At 32.1% G+C, this 21570-nt stretch overlaps 1 long non-coding RNA gene across 4 annotated transcripts in view; it reads right to left on the reverse strand.

Annotated features, from left to right (window-relative positions):
* LOC146997882 (uncharacterized) overlaps window positions 1–21570 on the reverse strand; it is a 69936-nt gene that overhangs the window by 42996 nt on the left and 5370 nt on the right. For 2 of the 4 annotated variants that reach the window (XR_015040558.1, XR_015040561.1), the window contains exons 2-4: window positions 19086–19204; window positions 18044–18165; window positions 2445–2732 (exon numbers count right to left, since the gene is read on the reverse strand). This is a non-coding gene — a long non-coding RNA (uncharacterized LOC146997882). The remainder of the gene's footprint in view (window positions 1–2444; window positions 2733–18043; window positions 18166–19085; window positions 19205–21570) is intronic. The other 2 variants (XR_015040560.1, XR_015040559.1) reach the window with 2 other exon arrangements.

The following is a 21570-nucleotide window of genomic DNA, read 5'->3' on the forward strand; positions in this document are numbered from 1 at the left end:
CGTCTCTTAACGACGTCGTAATTGCAGAAAAAGTTGGAACTCTATCTCATCCTCTTGGCTCCCTAGTGACAGAGCGTTAAAGTCACCGAAAACTGGTAGTTCTATCCACGTTTAAATCCTAGCGAACGAGCTGGTTGCATGGAACGTTTCGTGGTTGTTCTCCTATATTAATGTAGATAAGAGCTAGTTTCCCTTAAAACATATCTGCACGAAGGTACTCCAGCCCAGACAGGTACAGGTAGAAGCTAGGCCAGCACCTCCGTAGTACCACAGGTAATTGAGGTATTGCTGAACCTAGCTAACTGTTAAACTTTCCACACCAATTTTGAGGGAGAACACCCCGGGGGTGGTCCGAGGTTCTCCCGCCCCTCTCTCTCCTTTTTTTTTTTTTTTTTTTTTTTTTCATCAACCACTTGAGAGGACTTTCTGAGATAACTGAGTTCTGGTATTAATAGTGTACACAAATCATATTGAGAAAAGACTGTCCTTGAAAAGTTCAACAACTGATGCTTCCAAAAGCATAAATGTAAGAATAAATGTCTTTTCTAAGGCGGAAGGTGTAATAAGCAAGTCTTTGGAGCTTCCGTCCATCAGCATTGCGTAGATAAATGAAACTGTTGGAACATTAAAATGAAATAAAAAAATAAATAAAATAAATAATGAAAAATAAAAAATTATAAACAAAATAAAATAAAATAAAAAAGACCAGACAGCGATAACCTTCGAATGGCTTTCTCTTAATCAATTTACATCAGCTTCTTGATTTACAAGGATCCATGATTGACGAGATCTGGAAACTCATGAATCATACAAGCAAGTAACGAATTCGCTTGGCGTGACTGAAAGTATTTGCATTCGTGGTGTATTTTCTAAGGGAGTTAGCTCGTATTTACACGTTACACATGGTAAAATCCATGAAAACGTCTATGCAGCCAGCCCGTTTGCGGGATTAGAACGTCGAACCTAACTACCAGTGTTCAGCGACTTTACCACTCGGCCGCTGGTGGGCCCAGACATCGATCTTAATTCGGCACATTGAAGCAAAGCAAGAAAACCTGAAAAAAGAGATTCAGGAGTAAATGAAATTGTACAAAATCGCCATTTGTATACATGTAGACCTACATTTTTTAAAGAAGGAAACCGGGCCAGTAAAGATTCTATATGTTATACGTAGTAGAGTGGCAAAAGTTCGCTTCATAGACGAATCAATATTCTATTTAAAGCCCGACGATTATCGTATCTTCATATCGTTTTCATCCTCCAAAAGACACACATTAGCAGGTTAAGCGTTATAGCACTGCTATTTTCTTTATGGGACTGCAAGTTGCAAAAAGGGAGAGAGAGATGAAATGGTGAAGGAAATACTTCGGGTTTTGTAACTGGGTTTCCGGCGAATATGTTCAACTTTAATAATGGACCTCAGGCAATCTGTGCAACGAAAAACGTTGCATAATGAATATTTTTGCATTAACTCAAACTAGACGTAAAACTAGTAGTAAAAAAATGACATGTTTCATTTTCAGATAAAACCGATATTGTTCACTATAAAAATACAACTACTTTTGCCGTTCAAAATCGCGGAAAATTTCTGGATGGAAAAAATGCGCGTCATTCTGTAAGGCACTGAAATTCCGTAAATGAAGCATGAATTTTTTTTTATTATTTTATTTTAAACCTAAGAACCTATTCGCTGTGGGTGCTAGATACCTATAAAATACTGACTGGGTATCTTATCACAACAGTAGCACTCTCGGGGGACTATAATTACGAACCTGGTGGTTCCAGAACACTGGGGGAAGATCATTTTATACCAGGGTTTCTATAACCTTTTTATCACAGATTTTTTCGAGACCCATTTTGTTGGGCCCCATAAGTATTGCGCAAATCAGATGCACGCGTGAGTGAAACTGTCAACTTTTTCTCTTGTATTGCAGTTTTAGGTCATTCACTTTAATTTCTAATTTTAAGACATAGAACAATGTGAACATTTTAAATAAGTAACAGACGAAATGACAACATCAGATGCAAAGAAAGTAAAAAGAACGTTTATAAAAAGAATGCGTCGAAGCGTTTTCGTTTTCTTTCTTTGTCTGTGCTGTCTTATCTTTATCTATTTTCAGATACGCTGTGTCAAAATATTTGTTAATTGTAAAATTATCATAATAAGTTAAAGAAATATCAAAACTGCTAAAATTTTGGGAGACCCACAGTTTAAGAAACCCTGTTTTACACGGTTAGATAAAGGGGGCTCCCCAGTCTGGTGGTATCGTTAGTGGCAGGGCCGTCCCTAAGCCATTGTCTGCCCGCGAACTTTCCGAAGATTGTCGCCCCCCAAATAAAATAAAAAAAAAAAAAAAAAAAGATCAATGATCAATGATCAATAAAATTTTTATTTCATATTCATGAAGTACTTGCATGTTACAAATTGTATAAAAAGTACTTACACATGGCAGGTATAATGAATTTAAAATATTTAGTCGTGGTACCGCGTAGTTTACGCGCTGAAACCCCCGCTAAGAACTGCCCTGGGTAGCGGGCATGGCTTGCCGTAGTCCACGGTATCAGTAGCGGTGCAAGCGGCCATTCCGGTTGTTTAACACCGTCATTCTGCGTCACTCCTTCAGCGCGGACCTCCCCGCATAGAACAGTAGGCGCTCAATCCCGGAACGAATTCTGTTGTTTGCCGGAAGAGTCCAAGATTAGTAGGTATGGTACGTGAAAGTAGGGATGAGCTAAGAGGAGAAAGAGAAAGGGATTTTGAGTATAGGGAATTTCAGTCTTTCCCTCATTGAGCGCCTACTATGAACGGGCTCCTGCTTTGTGAGGGTAGCTAGCGTTTCGTTAGTATGTGTATTATTTATTATTCTTATTGATTGTCTGCCCCTTTTTTTACAGTTGCAATTTTCTGCAATACGTTAAGTAAATAAAAACTTTACACTTACGTATTGTAACTTCATGTTCGTTGGAATAAACAAAATTATGTATTTTCGCCAAAACGTTATGCCTTTAAGCAAATTTTAAATGAGCGTACAGTTTTACATTGCAAACACGTATTTTTCTACGAAGTATTTTTTTTTTTTTTTTTTTTTTTTTGTTTCATAAATTGATAACAATTAATTTGTCCTACAACAAAATGTTCAATAACACATGGAGCATAAAAATAAGCAGTGAAACTCCTTTCACGGTTCGGAAATAAGTCAGCGAAAATATCCCTTTTTTTCGTAGTACCCACTGAAAGCCATTCCACGATCTAATTATTTCCGTTGGAAACCATTCCGGAACCTTTCCTTTCTATTCCTCTCACCTGCGTATATTGAACTCGCCCAGCTCACAATAGCAGGCGTTCCGAGATTGACGGTCTAGTGCATAGAACTGGCAGGAACACTTTGACGGCAAGTCAAATCTTCAGGCCAAATACAGCCTCACTTCTGGTCTCTGATTGCCGTGAATGGTGATCCCGGTCGACAAGTTCAGCCATGAGTTTTCAGAGATGAAGTAGTCAATTTTCTTAAGCTTTCGATAGGAGCTAATTAATTATCCGACAGATCCACCTCCCGCCCAATACTGAGGTTATAATTTGGGTTCGGGCTTGGTTGTGCGTCTGCTTTAGATAGTCGTAGCAGCTGTACATAAACATACCTATAAAACTCAAAGAAATAATTGTATTTACTTGAGTAAAATTCCCATGTGCCAAATAATTCGGTTAAGCTGTTTTATTTTACCTTAATTTTCAATTTAAGAATTAAATTATACTGATTTTTTATAAACTTTCATTATAAAAGTACAAATGTCACATCACTTATTTTGGTAAATTAAACGTGAAATTGCATAAACTATATAAACACAATTAAATATTATTTTAAAGAAGGTGACCCCCCCCTTTCTCGTAAATTAAATGCAACTTACATCCTATTTAATTATTCTAATGATATTATGAAATAATTTCTAACAAGGAAGGTCTTCCAAACTTGATTTCTCATTTTTTCTCAAAAAATACTTATGAATATAACATTTAAAATTAGGTAACAGTAAAAAATCTAGCTGCTAATACTCTAATGATAAACAAAAAATTGCAAAGAATAACGAGATTTGAAGACTCTGCGCTCTTTTATTTTATTCTCTTCCAGCAAAATTTAAAACTTTCAAAACGTAGGTTTCAAAAATCATCCCCAAAATTGATCGATTCACGCAAAAAAAAAAAAAAAAAAAAAAAAAAAAAAAAAAATCTGATGATAGGTTTCAGATTTTAAATTACGTCCAAAAAGGCTTTTTTTTTTAACGTTTGTGCTTTACCTTTATTTATTAAATATCGCAATCTACGTACTCAAAATATAAAATTCATTTCAACAGCAATATCGCAATTTAATTTTAAAAATGAGCATATCTTTAGAATTTCTGATACAAAGTCTCGCGCGCTGGAGCAGTGGAAAACTGTACGAAAAATTTTATTTTTCGTTCAGTGTTGTCATTGCTCGCTTTGAAATCATTTAGTTTTTTTAATCAGAAACTCGTTGGAAAGGTTACAAAATCTCAAATCGATAATAAAACAAATTTGAAATTCAAATTAGGGCTTCCACATGCGCATATTCTATGCAAGATTACGTTACTCAAATTTGGATGGCTCTAAGTATTGTTTTATCACAGTGCGAGAAACATACATCCACTTATGCAGCTTCTTCGTTATTTCATTTCTTTACATATAAGACAGGGTGATAATATAGGGTGGCAACAATATGAAAAGTGATACAGCCTTTTAAAGTTATCAACGCGAAATGCCAAAACGAAATTAATAGTCCTTCAGGGCAAATTGCCTCGTTGGACTTAAAACAGATTTATTTTGGCGGTCAGTTCATTCAAAATAAAAGATTTAATAGAAGTCATGAAAATTTAATCCTTGAAAAATTAAATGAATATACTAGAAAATCTGGAATTATTTTAATGTGGAAAAGATGACTCCTATTTTGTCATTTTAGCACTACTACTACGATTCATAATAATAAATATTCTAATAATGGATGGAATGTATAGCCCAAAAGAAAATGCAGTAAAAATATTAAAAGATAGAATATGGGGGTTTGGAGCCATGTGGCGCTGTGGCGCTCACAGACGACGGACGGGGGAAGAGGAAATTTACGGAGGAGCCCGTGTGGGTTGATACGTCATCAACCACGCGGCTTAACCCCGGACGTGCTGCATCCTATTCGTGACGTCATCACGCATTATCAGCTCGGATTATCTTGCTACGTCAGACACATGTTTCATCCTTTTTGTGTTTTCATGTCCTCACTTATCGATTGACATAGAACTCGCCGCTGCTTTGATGTCATACTAAATCCGCAGTCTGATTGCAACTTGTTAGAATTTCTAGCGCATTCTTTTTAGTTCAGCAACGACCGCTAGAGGGCAGTAGTCGTATCCATAGCGCTTTCTGATTGGTTCTCCTGGATCCTGACCAAGTTATTAACCATTATTTTTAATTGATTATACTATTTGACTTAATAATTAATATATTTAATGAAAAAAGTTCATCTATTTACCTGTAAATTTCAATTATTTGTCCATCTGTGGCATGGGAAACCTGGACGATAACAAAAGCCGTGCTTTTATCTCATGAATCATACTATTTAATCTTATCTATCCCATCGTATCTATCCTCTTTGTTCATCTTTGTGCAGCGGAAACCAGCATGAGGCTGATGGATTGCATATAGGGAATTCTGTTCCATCTTGCTCAGACCTTTGAACATCCTCGATAATGAATGAATTCATAACTTTAAATTTATTTTGTTTCTATTTTATGTTAAGATATTTTAAATTTCTCATTTCTTTATCTCACAAACATGATTTAAGTATTTTTCTTTTCTTCTCGCCGTTAAATTAAATGTACTAATTTTCACTCCATATGTTTTATATACAAACATAAGATTTTCTTTTTTTCCTCCCATTTTTAAGTTTTACATTCTTTTCCCCTGCGTTTAACTTGCAAAAGTAATAGATTTTATAAAACTAATATGTTTTCACAATTTTAATTTTTTTTTTCTCTTTTTATTTTACAAAAGGTTTTTTCCTCTTCAGTTTAATTTTTCTTTCCGTGTTTTACGTTCTTCACTTTATTTGTTTTACAAAAGCTGTGCTTATTTTCATACGATTTTTTCTTTCATTTTACGAACTCGGTCTTTTTTTCCTATATTTTACTTCAAGAAGTAATTTTTAATTTTTCTTCTATATAAAAGCATTTTTTTAATTCTTTGAAGAATTTTCTTCTCTCATTTCTTTTTTCTTTCTTTGATTTTCCTCTTAAAGTTTTTCTTAATGTTTTAAATACTTATTGATATTACACCTCCATTTCTCGAAGCGTAAAGTTACATATATATTTCTCTGTCTATGAAATTTAAGCTGGAACTTACACGCATATAATTTCCCTCTAGAGGCTTTCATGGATAATATTTTCTGTAAATTTAAACCAATAAGTACGATGTCCCTTCCATATAACTTACTTAGCATATTATATTTCTTATTATTTTTTACGCTACTAATACTTAAGATATACAAAACTTTCTCTTCTAATGTATTACACCATACTACTAACACTTAACAGGTGATACTCCGAACTTTCTCTTCTAATGTATTATACTAACTTTTTGAAACATTATACAAAACGTCGCGGATTCTCTTTTACACATCTCATTTTTGTTCAAAGGATTCATAAAACGTGTCAAACAAATGTAAATTTTAAACTTTCTATTTTCCATTTAGACGCTTTGCCTTACATTTAACCTTTATCAGGTTTTTAAAACATATATCTGTTAATATTCCGATTCTTTTTTTTTTTTTTTCCTAAAAATAAATGCATACCTATACGGATTTTTTAAAGATCTACTGTGAATTAAACTTTATAATTCAGACAAAATACATTTTCACAACATAAAATCTACTTGAACTAATGTATGGACATTTCTAACCAGTTTAGTTCAAATACATACGAAATTTCTTATTATTCTCTACCCCTGTCTAATACGTATCAACAGCATTTCATTTCCTATTATTTTACGCTACAGACATTTACATGAATATATTCAGAACGTTCCCTTTTATTGAGCAGGAGGTTTCAGATATATTAGTAACACAGATTGACTCTTTGAAATATTTTACAAACATATCTTGGATTTTCTTGTACACATTGTATTTAAATACGTTAAATTTTGATTTCTATCATGTGAAAACTTCACCCGGATTCTTAATGTAATCCCACCATTTACCGCAGACCTTCATAAACACTGCTATATTTGAACTTAACACAGCCATAATTTTTTAACAATCTACAGAATTTTTAACTACAGAGAAGAATATCCGCATTGTAATGTAATATTTTAAATTCACTATAGAGCCATATTTGTGTAAAACATCTAAAAAGAAAGGATGTCTGGACATGGAATTAATGTTAAGTCACGGAAGTGAAACTTTATCATCTTTTTCCCAACTTAGGACATAAAAATTTCTCAGCTAGGAATGTACTCGTATATATATATATATATATATATATATTTTTTTTTTTTCAATCATTATTTTTACGAGTCTCAAAGCTTTTTAATATACTCCTTCTAATCTTACAGCTTTTTGAGAATGATTTTTAAGTTATGACACATATCAAATAAAATCCTACATTACAGGGAATATTGACATGAATTTCGAAATAATAATACAACTTAACTTCAATATATTCAATTTGACTGAAGATATGCATTTTAAACTGACATTACTTTGCTTAGAGTTCTTACAGCTCTTTGAGTACATCTTACATTTAATTTTCCAATAATATGAGAAACATTTTTGCATAAGTACCATACAAAACATATAATATTGACATGAACTCCATGGTCCAACGTTGGTCACTTAAATGAACACTTAATACATTTTAGTATGAATTAATTTTAAAAAGAAAAATTCAAATGCAAGTATTCAAACAGAAATGCTTCACAAATTTACATATTAAGCAAACATTCAAGAGAATACTATATATCTAGAGATATTATTTACACTAGTTGGTAATGTAATTTATGAGAACAGCCGCAGACGCATATGAGAGGTATGCAATATCCATGAAAAAACTTCCTACCAAGCCAAAGAGCAATAGTGAAATATAACATATAAGAAGGGGAAAAAATGTCTGAGTATGGAAAACATGAACAAGAAATGAATATGTTTTCTGAAAATGTGTCGAATGGGATAAGTCAGGAGTAAGAACCTTAACCAGTTTCAGGAATAGGGTCTGAAAAATAATGAAGTATTTTTAATCTTATTTTTTTTGTCTATAATGCATTTATTTGTACTAAAATATTCTGTTTGAAGACTATATTCTACACTTAGAAGGAATTTAATAAATCAGAATGATTTCGTTTTCTGAAGATTTAGGTTCAGAAATATTACAACTCAAAAGAAAAAAGGTTAGAGCAAGAATGACGTAATGAAGAAGTCTTTTGATAGACGTAATGAAGAAGTCTTTTGATAAGAATGGCTTTTGATTTTCGCTCTTACGTAGAATCTTCAATTCTACTTAACTTTTGTAAGAGCCCAGATCAGGTGCTCACTTAAAGTTTTAGGAGACTGCTGGCGTGTTTCCTTCGCTTGAACCACTTTATGGAAATCTTCCATATAACTAGATTTGTATAATTACCGTCCAGATTTTTGCAGAGTACTTGATCTTCATTACATCTATTTTCAGTAAATGTACATTTTTATGCTGTGTAATTCCAAAAAAATAAGCTTCGAATAGGATGAATATTTGCACATTTTACTGAATTGCCTAGATCTGAAGAAGTTCTTTTACATCCAGATTTTTACCCTATGTCTGCATAACCTGCATTTATTCCATTCGTCTTCTTATTATTGATAAAAAAAAATATAAATTTATGTGAGAGCTTTGGAATACTGAAGTTAATATGAATGTTGAATACTGGGAACAAATCTGGCATTCTGTCATAATTGAGTAATACTCTGAATAATAAAATTTTAAGAAAAGATTAGTTTCATTTACGGGAAAAAATACATTTTCTAAAAACACATCCAGGAAATCTATCACAAGTGTCAACATAAATGATCTACAAATATATTTTTAAGTATTTAAATTATTCATAAGCTGAAGATAAACCAAGAGAAAAAGTATCGAGAATTCATTGGCATATATCAATAGCAAAGATAAAATAGTTTCCAATAGCAAAGAGAAAACTGTTTCGAAGTGTTTAAAAGAGTACCGAGAGCACACTCTCTCAAAGCGTTTGCAAAAAGCCAATGACATCAGAAATTCATAAATTTTATGGAACATGACATTATTTAAAACCTTTCGTTCTGATATAGAAAAATACTCATTAAATTATTAAATGTGGGTATTCTGTACGTGTTTTTAAAGAAATAAATGTATACATTTTTAGGGAAATTTTGCATTCTATTTTGGTAATAATACTGATAATTTAGAAAATTTTTCTGTATTGAACACATGTATCTACGAAATTCTTTGCAAAAAGCAGATAGTTAATAATCATTTCGACATTTCATTAGAAATCAAGTGTTATAGATGAAATTAACCAATTTAAAATTAACCAAGAGTACAACGGAGTACATGTATAAACTATTTTGCTAACCAGTTATGAACGTTTAAGTAGGATATATCCAGAATCTTCAAAATTAGTAATGAAACGTTCAGTTTAACGTTGAAATTTTACTAAAGAAGTCTCTGTAATAGTAATATGTTCGTTCAAATTTTGCTAACAGAAGGAAAAAATGTGCCTTTTTTATAATATTCGGATGATATGTAATAAAAATGAAAGCATGGCCCTGGTTCAGCAATGCAATGCAAGGTGTTTAAGTAAGAAAAGGTTGTAAACTGAGTTTATGTCACATACGAAAGGCACTGAAAAAGCGAAAATTAGCAATATAGTGTTAGCACTGGACTAAGAAGTAAATTTTCAAAGATAATCAAGTGGTATGAAAATTAATCAAAAAGTACAACACGTAGAAATATTTCTTCGTAAAAACTTATGAATGTTTCAGTTTCAGTAGAATGAAGTCGGAAAATACAAATTTGGTAATGAAACACTCATTTCAGCCTTTGAGATTTTATCAAAAAGTGCAATAAACACATGTGTGTGATAATAAAATTCTACTTGGAAAATGAGCATTTAGGGGAAAACATGACTTTCTTCTCATAGTCTTTTAAAATGTAATACAATAAGTTAAAATAGAACACTGGTTCATCAAAACAATATATTACTTATGTACGGTTAGTTGTTCATTTAGAATATGATAAAGAAGAAACTTTTGAGTCAAAGAGAAACATATTTACAAAACAATGATTCTTAGTTTCCTAGTAATTTAAATCAAGGTGCTGATGTTTCTCATGAATGTCATATATTTTCTTAGATATGTTTCTAATGAAATTAGTATATAAACTTCTTTTAAGAAAGAAATAGTCTTCATGAGAAAAACCTATGATAGTGCAAGTCAGTGATTCTTGGTAACTTCGAGAAAATATTCTTTATGAGCTGGGTTAACAGTCTCTATTTCCATAGTATGCTAAGATAAAAAAATTCCATTTCTTTTCTTAATTTTCTGATTCAGCATGGTAGTGCTATTGAAGTAAAATCTTCCAAACGTTATTAAACAATATATCTATTTAATGAAAATTTATTCCCAAATCTTTACATGGCAATGTAAAAGACAAATAAGAAAATATTTGAAAATTCAATGATTTGCTGTGGCCGTAACATTAAAAATTGGTAATACTCAAAGTTTTTAAAAGGTTTATGGAAACACGATAACATCATAGTCATCCGCAAATAACTCCCATCGAAACTGAAAACTTTATGCACAAAATTTACTTGGAATGTAGGAAAAAAAGAAACATTAGAGGATTCAAAATCAAGATACTTTCCGTAATGAAATGTACAGTATTTCAGGAAGAATCCACTTAACTTCTAACTTGGTTATAATGAGCATATGTGAGACACGAAATGCGTTCGGATGTGAAAACAAATAACAAACATTTAACTTTCTGGCAATGAATCAAATTTCATTGGAAATGTAATGGCATGAAAAGCAGAAAAGTATATTGGTAAAAATTTTCACTTTAATAATTTAAGACGAAAAATCTCCACTGTTATTTCGTCTATGGTAAAACCCATGTTCATTTCAAAATGTAGTTAGAAAAATTATACTTTGAGGTTAAAAACGTGAAAAAAAAATTCGTTTAGATTTTTTAAGTCAAAAAAGTTCCACTTTAAATTTTTTAGGAAGAAAAATCTCCACTTTTATTTTGTCTATGGGAAAACCCATGTTTAAATTCAAAATGTAAGGGGAAAAATTTACACTTTGATTTTAAAAAGTCGAAAAAAATTCATTTAGATTTTTTTAGGTCGAAAAAATTTCACTTTAATTATTTTAGGGAGAAAAATCTCCACTTTGATTTTGAAAAGTCGAAAAAAAATTCATTTACTTTTTTTTGGTGGAAAACGTTTCACTTTAATTTTTTTAGGAAGAAAAAAAATTTTATTGGTTACGGTATACGTCATTCTTGCTCTAACCTTTTTTCTTTTGAGTTGTAATATTTCTGAACCTAAATCTTCAGAAAACGAAATCATTCTGATTTATTAAATTCCTTCTAAGTGTAGAATATAGTCTTCAAACAGAATATTTTAGTACAAATAAATGCATTATAGACAAAAAATAAGATTAAAAATACTTCATTATTTTTCAGACCCTATTCCTGAAACTGGTTAAGGTTCTTACTCCCGACATATCCCATTCGACACATTTTCAGAAAACACATTCATTTCTTGTTCATGTTTTCCATACTCAGACATTTTTTTCCCCTTCTTATATGTTATGTTTCACTATTGCTCTTTGGCTTGGTAGGAAGTTTTTTCATGGATATTGCATACCTCTCATATGCGTCTGCGGCTGTTCTCATAAATTACATTACCAACTAGTGTAAATAATATCTCTAGATATATAGTATTCTCTTGAATGTTTGCTTAATATGTAAATTTGTGAAGCATTTCTGTTTGAATACTTGCATTTGAATTTTTCTTTTTAAAATTAATTCATACTAAAATGTATTAAGTGTTCATTTAAGTGACCAACGTTGGACCATGGAGTTCATGTCAATATTATATGTTTTGTATGGTACTTATGCAAAAATGTTTCTCATATTATTGGAAAATTAAATATAAAATGTACTCAAAGAGCTGTAAGAACTCTAAGCAAAGTAATATCAGTTTGAAATGCATATCTTCAGTCAAATTGAATATATTGAAGTTAAGTTGTATTATTATTTCGAAATTCATGTCAATATTCCCTGTAATGTAGGATTTTATTTGATATGTGTCATAACATAAAAATCATTCTCAAAAAGCTGTAAGATTAGAAGGAATATATTAAAAAGCTTTGAGACTTGTAAAAATAATGATTGAAAAATATATATATATATATACGAGTACATTCCTAGCTGAGAAATTTTTATGTTCTAAGATGGGAAAAAGATGATAAAGTTTCACTTCCGTGACTTAACATTAATTCCATGTCCAGACATCCTTTCTTTTTAGATGTTTTACACAAATATGGCTCTATAGTGAATTTAAAATATTACATTACAATGCGGATATTCTTCTGTGTAGTTAAAAATTCTGTAGATTGTTAAAAAATTATGGCTGTGTTAAGTTCAAATATAGCAGTGTTTATGAAGGTCTGTGGTAAATGGTGGGATTACATTAAGGATCCGGGTGAAGTTTTCACATGATAGAAATCAAAATTTAACGTATTTAAATACAATGTGTACAAGAAAATCCAAGATATGTTTGTAAAATATTTCAAAGAGTCAATCTGTGTTACTAATATATCTGAAACCTCCTGCTCAATAAAAGGGAACGTTCTGAATATATTCATGTAAATGTCTGTAGCGTAAAATAATAGGAAATGAAATGCTGTTGATACGTATTAGACAGGGGTAGAGAATAATAAGAAATTTCGTATGTATTTGAACTAAACTGGTTAGAAATGTCCATACATTAGTTCAAGTAGATTTTATGTTGTGAAAATGTATTTTGTCTGAATTATAAAGTTTAATTCACAGTAGATCTTTAAAAAATCCGTATAGGTATGCATTTATTTTTAGGAAAAAAAAAAAAAAAGAATCGGAATATTAACAGATATATGTTTTAAAAACCTGATAAAGGTTAAATGTAAGGCAAAGCGTCTAAATGGAAAATAGAAAGTTTAAAATTTACATTTGTTTGACACGTTTTATGAATCCTTTGAACAAAAATGAGATGTGTAAAAGAGAATCCGCGACGTTTTGTATAATGTTTCAAAAAGTTAGTATAATACATTAGAAGAGAAAGTTCGGAGTATCACCTGTTAAGTGTTAGTAGTATGGTGTAATACATTAGAAGAGAAAGTTTTGTATATCTTAAGTATTAGTAGCGTAAAAAATAATAAGAAATAGAATATGCTAAGTAAGTTATATGGAACTATTAAGAGGAAAATCAAAGAAAGAAAAAAGAAATGAGAGAAGAAAATTCTTCAAAGAATTAAAAAAATGCTTTTATATTGTAAGGATCTTAAGTTTTACTAACGTTTATTTTATTTTAAATCTTTACTATCACTTCTTATTTTCTACTTCCGGCCAGAATTATAAGCGTGAAGGAGTTTATGCAAAGTTGTCTGGCGAACGCCAAGTATTTAAGTGTGGCCTTTTTGCCAAGAGTGAGAGAGGAAGCAGTGAGTTCGAAGCAGGCCGCTTACCTTAGAAGTTACGCAGTTGCTATTTGCCTTCCAGGCCAGAGGTTTTAATCCTCTTGATAAATTAAACGTATTGTAGTGTTCACAGTCTCTGTGCTACATACGCTTCCTGTTATTATAAGGCCAATCTTATTCTAAAGTTAAATTAGAGTTTAGTTTTATTTTTTATATCTTTTACGTTAGACCCCGAGTGGAGGGTCATTGTATTCCGAAGTACGGAAGTCATTGTATATAAAGAAAAATAAAGGGTTTTGTATACCCTTCGTCTGTATCCTGTCTACTTACTACAATTAGTGAACATAGCTTTAGTAAGCTCTCTGTTCTAGTCAGGTCATTGTATGTTTCCGAAGAAGGTTAGAAGAAACATTGAACCTGATAATATAAAAGAAAAATTAAAAATTACTTCTTGAAGTAAAATATAGGAAAAAAAGACCGAGTTCGTAAAATGAAAGAAAAAATCGTATGAAAATAAGCACAGCTTTTGTAAAACAAATAAAGTAAAGAACGTAAAACACGGAAAGAAAAATTAAACTGAAGAGGAAAAAACCTTTTGTAAAATAAAAAGAGAAAAAAAAATTAAAATTGTGAAAACATATTACTTTTATAAAATCTATTACTTTTGCAAGTTAAACGCAGGGGAAAAGAATGTAAAACTTAAAAATGGGAGGAAAAAAAGAAAATCTTATGTTTGTATATAAAACATATGGAGTGAAAATTAGTACATTTAATTTAACGGCGAGAAGAAAAGAAAAATACTTAAATCATGTTTGTGAGATAAAGAAATGAGAAATTTAAAATATCTTAACATAAAATAGAAACAAAATAAATTTAAAGTTATGAATTCATTCATTATCGAGGATGTTCAAAGGTCTGAGCAAGATGGAACAGAATTCCCTATATGCAATCCATCAGCCTCATGCTGGTTTCCGCTGCACAAAGATGAACAAAGAGGATAGATACGATGGGATAGATAAGATTAAATAGTATGATTCATGAGATAAAAGCACGGCTTTTGTTATCGTCCAGGTTTCCCATGCCACAGATGGACAAATAATTGAAATTTACAGGTAAATAGATGAACTTTTTTCATTAAATATATTAATTATTAAGTCAAATAGTATAATCAATTAAAAATAATGGTTAATAACTTGGTCAGGATCCAGGAGAACCAATCAAAAAGCGCTATGGATACGACTACTGCCCTCTAGCGGTCGTTGCTGAACTAAAAAGAATGCGCTAGAAATTCTAACAAGTTGCAATCAGACTGCGGATTTAGTATGACATCAAAGCAGCGGCGAGTTCTATGTCAATCGATAAGTGAGGACATGAAAACACAAAAAGGATGAAACATGTGTCTGACGTAGCAAGATAATCCGAGCTGATAATGCGTGATGACGTCACGAATAGGATGCAGCACGTCCGGGGTTAAGCCGCGTGGTTGATGACGTATCAACCCACACGGGCTCCTCCGTAAATTTCCTCTTCCCCCGTCCGTCGTCTGTGAGCGCCACAGCGCTACATGGCTCCAAACCCCCATATTCTATCTACTAATATTTATCAAAATAGTAATCTGTTTTACGCCGGTTAGTAGTTAGTGAGCTAAATGAAATTACAAAAGTTTCAAAACTTAACGCCACCAGCAGTCGAGACATTTTTATGTTTGGCAGTGAGAGACATTTGATGTGGATTGAAATCCTAATGCACGGCATGCATATTTTGTCCGGTGAGTAACGTAAATACTAGACATCTCCTTAAGAAGTTTTTTTTTTTAAGGCTGCAATTTTTTAACTTATTTAATTTTATTTTGAACACATTGTAAGCTTTTTAAATAGTTTCTTTTATTACGTCTCAGAATTTCACTACGTTCCTCCTTATAATCGCGGGATACAGGATTAAGGCTTTCATGTTTTTAGCCCAACTCTTCATCTCCAAACGGCATATTGCGTAGAATCATTTTTCAAATCGTTGCCACCAAATATAAATGCAGTATTAAATAAAATATAAATATATAAAAATAAAATAATAATATATATAATTATATAATAATAAAATAATATATATATCTATATATATATGTAATAATAAAATTCCATAGTCAAGATTACACTTAAATTCTAACTTATGTTCTTTTTATTTTTAATGGCGACGTTCTCTTATTTGAAAGTACGTGGAATTAAATTCACAGCCCCGTAGTCAAGTTGTTTTTCCCGCCTTTTCTACACGTACAGTTATAGAATGTTCTCGAGATATTTCAAACGAACTGGATTGGATGACGAGGCTGACGTTATTTCATGGAAGCTCCGCCTTTCCAGAGGCTATAAAAAGACTCGCAAAAGGAATATCGGGGCTTTTTCTTAAATGTCACGATGCAGTAAACTTCATACAAAAAGTTATTAGTAATTCTTTTTATTTACTCCGGATATCTGATTTTTGTAACTGCTATTTCTCCTGAATAATAATAAATGGATCCTGTTTTTTAAACTTATCGTCTGATTATTTAAGCTACGACTACATTTATGATTCTTCAACAATCTATTTATTCCTGACAAAAGCTGGTACATCATATATATATATATATGTCATAATAAAAGCAAAGGAAAAACGGAACACTGTAGATGCGTGATTAGACCCATATTGAAGAAGAATTTGATTGCGTAGTATGCTAGTAATGCTAACTTGGTAATATCTAAAGAACTTGGCAGTCGAAGCAGTTTTAATTCCATTTTTATTTCCAATTGATATTTGTGGCCACAATCACTTGGCACTCTAGTCGTGCCTTTCCACAGAAGATTTACATTTTTGATATTGTTGAGATAGAAAGCAAGCCAGCGAAATTACATCTTAGCACAGCACAGAGCAAAAGCTGGAGTGCGTAGTTATGAAAGATGGAAGCACACGAAAAGTTTTGGTTTACAACGACAGTTTCAGTTCTTAATTATTACGTCATCGGAGTTGCGCGGGCCATAGAATGATCTAGAAATGACGCAATACAGAGAAGTTATTACGATTTTAGAATATAGAGGAAGAATTAATGTTTATAGTTATATTATAATTCTGATTCATACATTTTTATCTTACATATATATATATAAATAATATAAAATACAAATGCCAGTATTGTATTTAAAGAAATAAAATAATGAACAATCTGTATGAATGTACGTATGTGTCTTGCATTGGGAAAAAATAATGATACCTAGAGCTGTTCAGTTTTGAATAGCGTAGTCCTCCATCCGAACATGGGCACCTGGAAGCCCAAGTTATTTTGTTATTTTTTGAATTTCGAACTTGTTTTATAATCTATCTTTAATCACTTATCTCTTTCAAAGGTCTTCCTTGTGCGACATAGATGCACCTCACTGAGAATACATTAAACTAAACTACACACAAGAATCTTTGTTGCAAATAGGAGGTGATTTCTTAAAGGGGAAAAAGCATTCGCGGTTCAAGATTCCCCGTCCTTTGGTAGCTTTTACTGCTACCAAAGCCCCGGCCTCAAAAGGCTAATAAAGCTTAAACGGGAAAGAACTTTTTCGCGTAGACCTAACTAAGTGCAATCTTTATCAAGGGCTGCAGATAGATCTGAATCTTCTACAAACTTACGTGGAGCTAACAGCTTCATTCACAGTCAGACTAAACAAATCTCTAGATCAACTGTAAACCTCAGATTTTTAACTCTAAGCCACTATAAGGCTAGTCGGCTTTCATACGTTGGTTTATGAAAGCTCTGATCTCAAAAACAAGCCAGCAGCTCTCCTATCATCAATAACATTTAATTTATGAAGCTTTTAAATTTGGACCATAATAACCTTTGGTAAGCTAGAAATCAAAAAAGAAACTAAGTAACCTAATAAATTCGTCCCCATGGCTTATATAATTGACAAATGTTCCAAACTTCGGGCCGAATAAAACCAAGAATATTCTGACAAACCTCTAAATACCAATGGTCTTGCTGAAAAGAAGGAAGACTTAACAGGGAATTAAATGAAGTAGTATTCGCGTAGAACAAGACTTCACACACTTTTAGAAAGAATAATTAAATTTTAATTTGGAATTATTTTTTACTAAATGCAATATCGTAGAGACGAACGAAACCGAGAAATCAAAAAATTAATTAAAAATATAATAAATATTAAATTTTGTACTTTTCGCGTGCAAACAAGAAAGTAATGGTCAAAATTTTATCGGGGCACACAAATATATTTAAAAATAAAAACTCTATAAAAATTGCTATAATAATGTATTGGACTTACTTGAATTCGCCGAGTCTATTTTTTACCATTTCGTGGTTTTTCTCCAGCTATATTTCTGTTGGAAATTCTACCGAGCTACCAGTGTTCAGAGAGCTTTACTGCTCGCTTGATGGTGGGCCTACCTAAGTTAATAAAGTAGGTGTTAAACTGCAACTTTTACATGTTTAAAATCCTTTTTCCACGGGTTTTATAATATAAGAACTGATTCTTTATAATATTTGTACTTCAATGATGAAACACTTTATCTTAATTTCATATTTAAAAGCAAGTTGTTTAAAATATTTCATTTATTCATTAGTGTTATTTAATATTATTTCTCATTTTTGATTTAGCATGGTATTTAAATAGAGAGCAATAAAAAAAATTAGTTTGGAAAAAAAAGCTGAATTTTTACCACCAACTCTTCGAAATTTTCTTATGGACCGATAATTTTTTAGCCCACGTTGAAATAAATTACACTAAAGAAATAAACGTGATTCTCGCATGAAGACCATGTTGTCCAAGTTTTTCTAATTTTAATTCTTAACACATGGACATATTAGACTGAATACAGAATTTAGACTCCTACATAAACATATTAGACTGAATTATAAACCAAATATAATTAATCAGGTAAACCAGAGAAAACGAATTAAGAATAAATTAAACGTAGTAAGCAAAAAGTATACGTTACATTCAGAATTCTAAAAATTCTTAACATAAACTTTGAATGCAAGTTCTGCCGGGAAAATGATATCAGACGATTGCAAACGTACTATCGCCCCCCCCCCCCGAACCACAAGAGGTTTATCAAACTGCTATATAAGCTGTGTAGATTCATACTACAAAATCGCTCAAAGTCCAGACAAAAAAAAAAAAAAAAAAAAAAAAAAAGTGTGTCATCCATAAATAATTGCGAATTTAAATGGAACACCAAGCAATTTAAATATAACATAACCTAAATTTAAAATTTTATATATAACATAACCTGCGAAGGCATTTAGTGCCAAAAGAAACAATGTAAACACAAGATAAGACAAGTAATGAATTTAAGGTACTTTACCTGCCCGCAAATCTGGCAATCGTATCTCATTATGTTTTGGTGTCCATTTTTATTCTCGAAATTCTCTTTTTGAGTCTCGCGTTGTTTGGTCTCGCCATGCGCTTTTGAGTTACCATCCACTGAAAAAAAGATTCGATAGAATATTTTCAGCAATGTGGAATTCGGGTAAAGTGCAGAATCGCACACTTATTTGTATGGCGCTTTTTACAAGGGTAGGAAGAATTGGATTTTTGACAGTTTTCTTTTACTTAAGTGAAAATACGTCGATGTGTACATAGATAAAGGGAGTGCGCAGCGTCATTTTTGTGCATTTCTGGGATTTTTCTTAAAGTGAAAAATAGGTCGATGTGTACATGAATACCGAGTATGTGCAATTCTTAAATACGCGCCAAGCAGTGGGTGATTCCGCACTTTCCCCGTGAAGTTCTCCCAAGTAATCGAAAATATTCAAATATTCATGATATGAATCTATATATCACCAATGAAAGGATTACGTGGTGATGTAATGTATGGCTGCCGGCAATAGGCAAACAGTTTCCATGTGAAATAAACACTAAATGACATAAGCAACGTCGCTTCTAATTTTTTCATTGTCTTATTTTTAATTATCGAGTGCTATTATATCATATTACATGTTCTTATACGATACCGCGAGGAGATAAACGGGAAAACTACCGAATTTAATTGCTGAACGTTTAGAATAAAGAATATTTCAGAATTATCAGAAAACTTAAGTTCAATTTTTCAGTCATTTCCTACATATCTTGGGTAAAATCCTGGGAGAGCCCACACCCTTGGCGACAAACTGAGAAAGTGCGCACTGGTTCGCGCGTTTCTCAAAATCGCCAACTTGAAAATAATAATACAAAAATTGGACAAACTCGATATCCATGTAAACATCGACCTGTTTTCATTTAAAAAAGATCAGAGAATTGCACAATCTTGGCACTGCACACTCCCTTTGTCTATGTACGATGCGCGCTATAACCAAAATTATTCGCGCCAAGGGTGTGGGCTCTGCTAGGATTCAACCCATATCTTGTATATTTAATGAAGAGAGAATATAGAAAGAATTAAGAAACCTTTCTTAAGAAAACTTCTAACAGACTGAACGCTGTGATTCGCATCTTGATATTCACAGAGTGTAAATACTTTAGCGGAGTTCTGTTTTACTTTAATTATAAGTACATTAATTCGGAAATATTAAAAAATTAATACAGATATTAGCGGCATTTCAGTTCACGAAAATGAGCAATCACTTAGAAGCACTACAAATCAAAATGTACAGTGCACTCTAACATATTTTTACATTTTACAGAAAAACACATATCCACCCTTTTTTAAACACAGAAACATTACTTCATTTTAATCGTTTGCTGTTAATGTAAATTTGCAATAAATAAATTTTATTGAATAAAATTTTTTTCTTCTAATTCATACAGTGGCTCCTAAAAGTGTCCGTACACTTACGAGTTTCAGCAAAATATTGCTTTGCTCATTAATAAAAATTAATATTTGAGAATGAGAAGTTTTTCATAATATCTATAAATTTCGCTTAGCAAAAATAGATTAGTTATTTTATGAACATATGAATTTTTTGGGGGGAAATCAATAATCAAAAAGTAACAGAAAATTTACCTCTTTGTACTCTTTAAGAGAATCTGCACATATTATGTAGTATTTCTGTTAACATTTTGTGGGTTACCTTGCAGCATTTATGGCATCTTTCAAACGTCTGGGTATAGAGCTGACCAGCTTTATTTTAATTTTATTAGTCCGCAGGGGCTATGTCCCTGAAGGACTATTGTTTTCGTTTTGCGATTTAGCCTTACCGTATTTGACGGCATATGAGACGCACTTTTTTTCCTAAATTTGGTCTCAAAAACGTTACCCGCGTCTTATACGTGAAGGACACAAGTTAACTTTCAATACTGAATGCTATTTTTAGCCCGGATAAAGGTCTAGACACACAACCTTTTCTACATCTGTCATAATTATTTTGCGATAATTATGATAAAAAATTGCAAAATGTCAAATACATGTATTTGATTGCGGCACACCTATATCCTACTCATGGCACACCGGTTGCGGAACACTGGTCTAGACACACATAACTTTTCCTACATCTGCCATAATTATTTTACGCATGCGTGAAATATCTGTCGCCAAAAAGCGCCAAAGCTCGAAGCTGATGTCGAAGTTCGAACAGGTTCGACGGTCACATTACGTCTATGGAGCCTTTCCTTCTTTACATAGACTTTCTTTGACTCAGCCGACACACGTATCGGTATCGGTGCTACTGTGTATAAACGCGTCGGTATCGGTGCTTAAAACTATTTGTTTAAAAAAAAAATACCCTGGAAAATATGACTACAGGAAACAGGAGATTAAGCTATACAATTCAGTATAAACTAGGGGTCAGAAAAGTGGGCGCAGCCCCGGCCCCCCTAGCCGATTTAAATCGGCCACATATAAACTAGGGGTG

Source organism: Stegodyphus dumicola, chromosome 4 (assembly GCF_044657685.1).
Source record: "Stegodyphus dumicola isolate Sdum_Otavi_A_Nest chromosome 4, ASM4465768v1".
Classification (NCBI taxonomy): Eukaryota; Metazoa; Arthropoda; class Arachnida; order Araneae; family Eresidae; genus Stegodyphus; species Stegodyphus dumicola.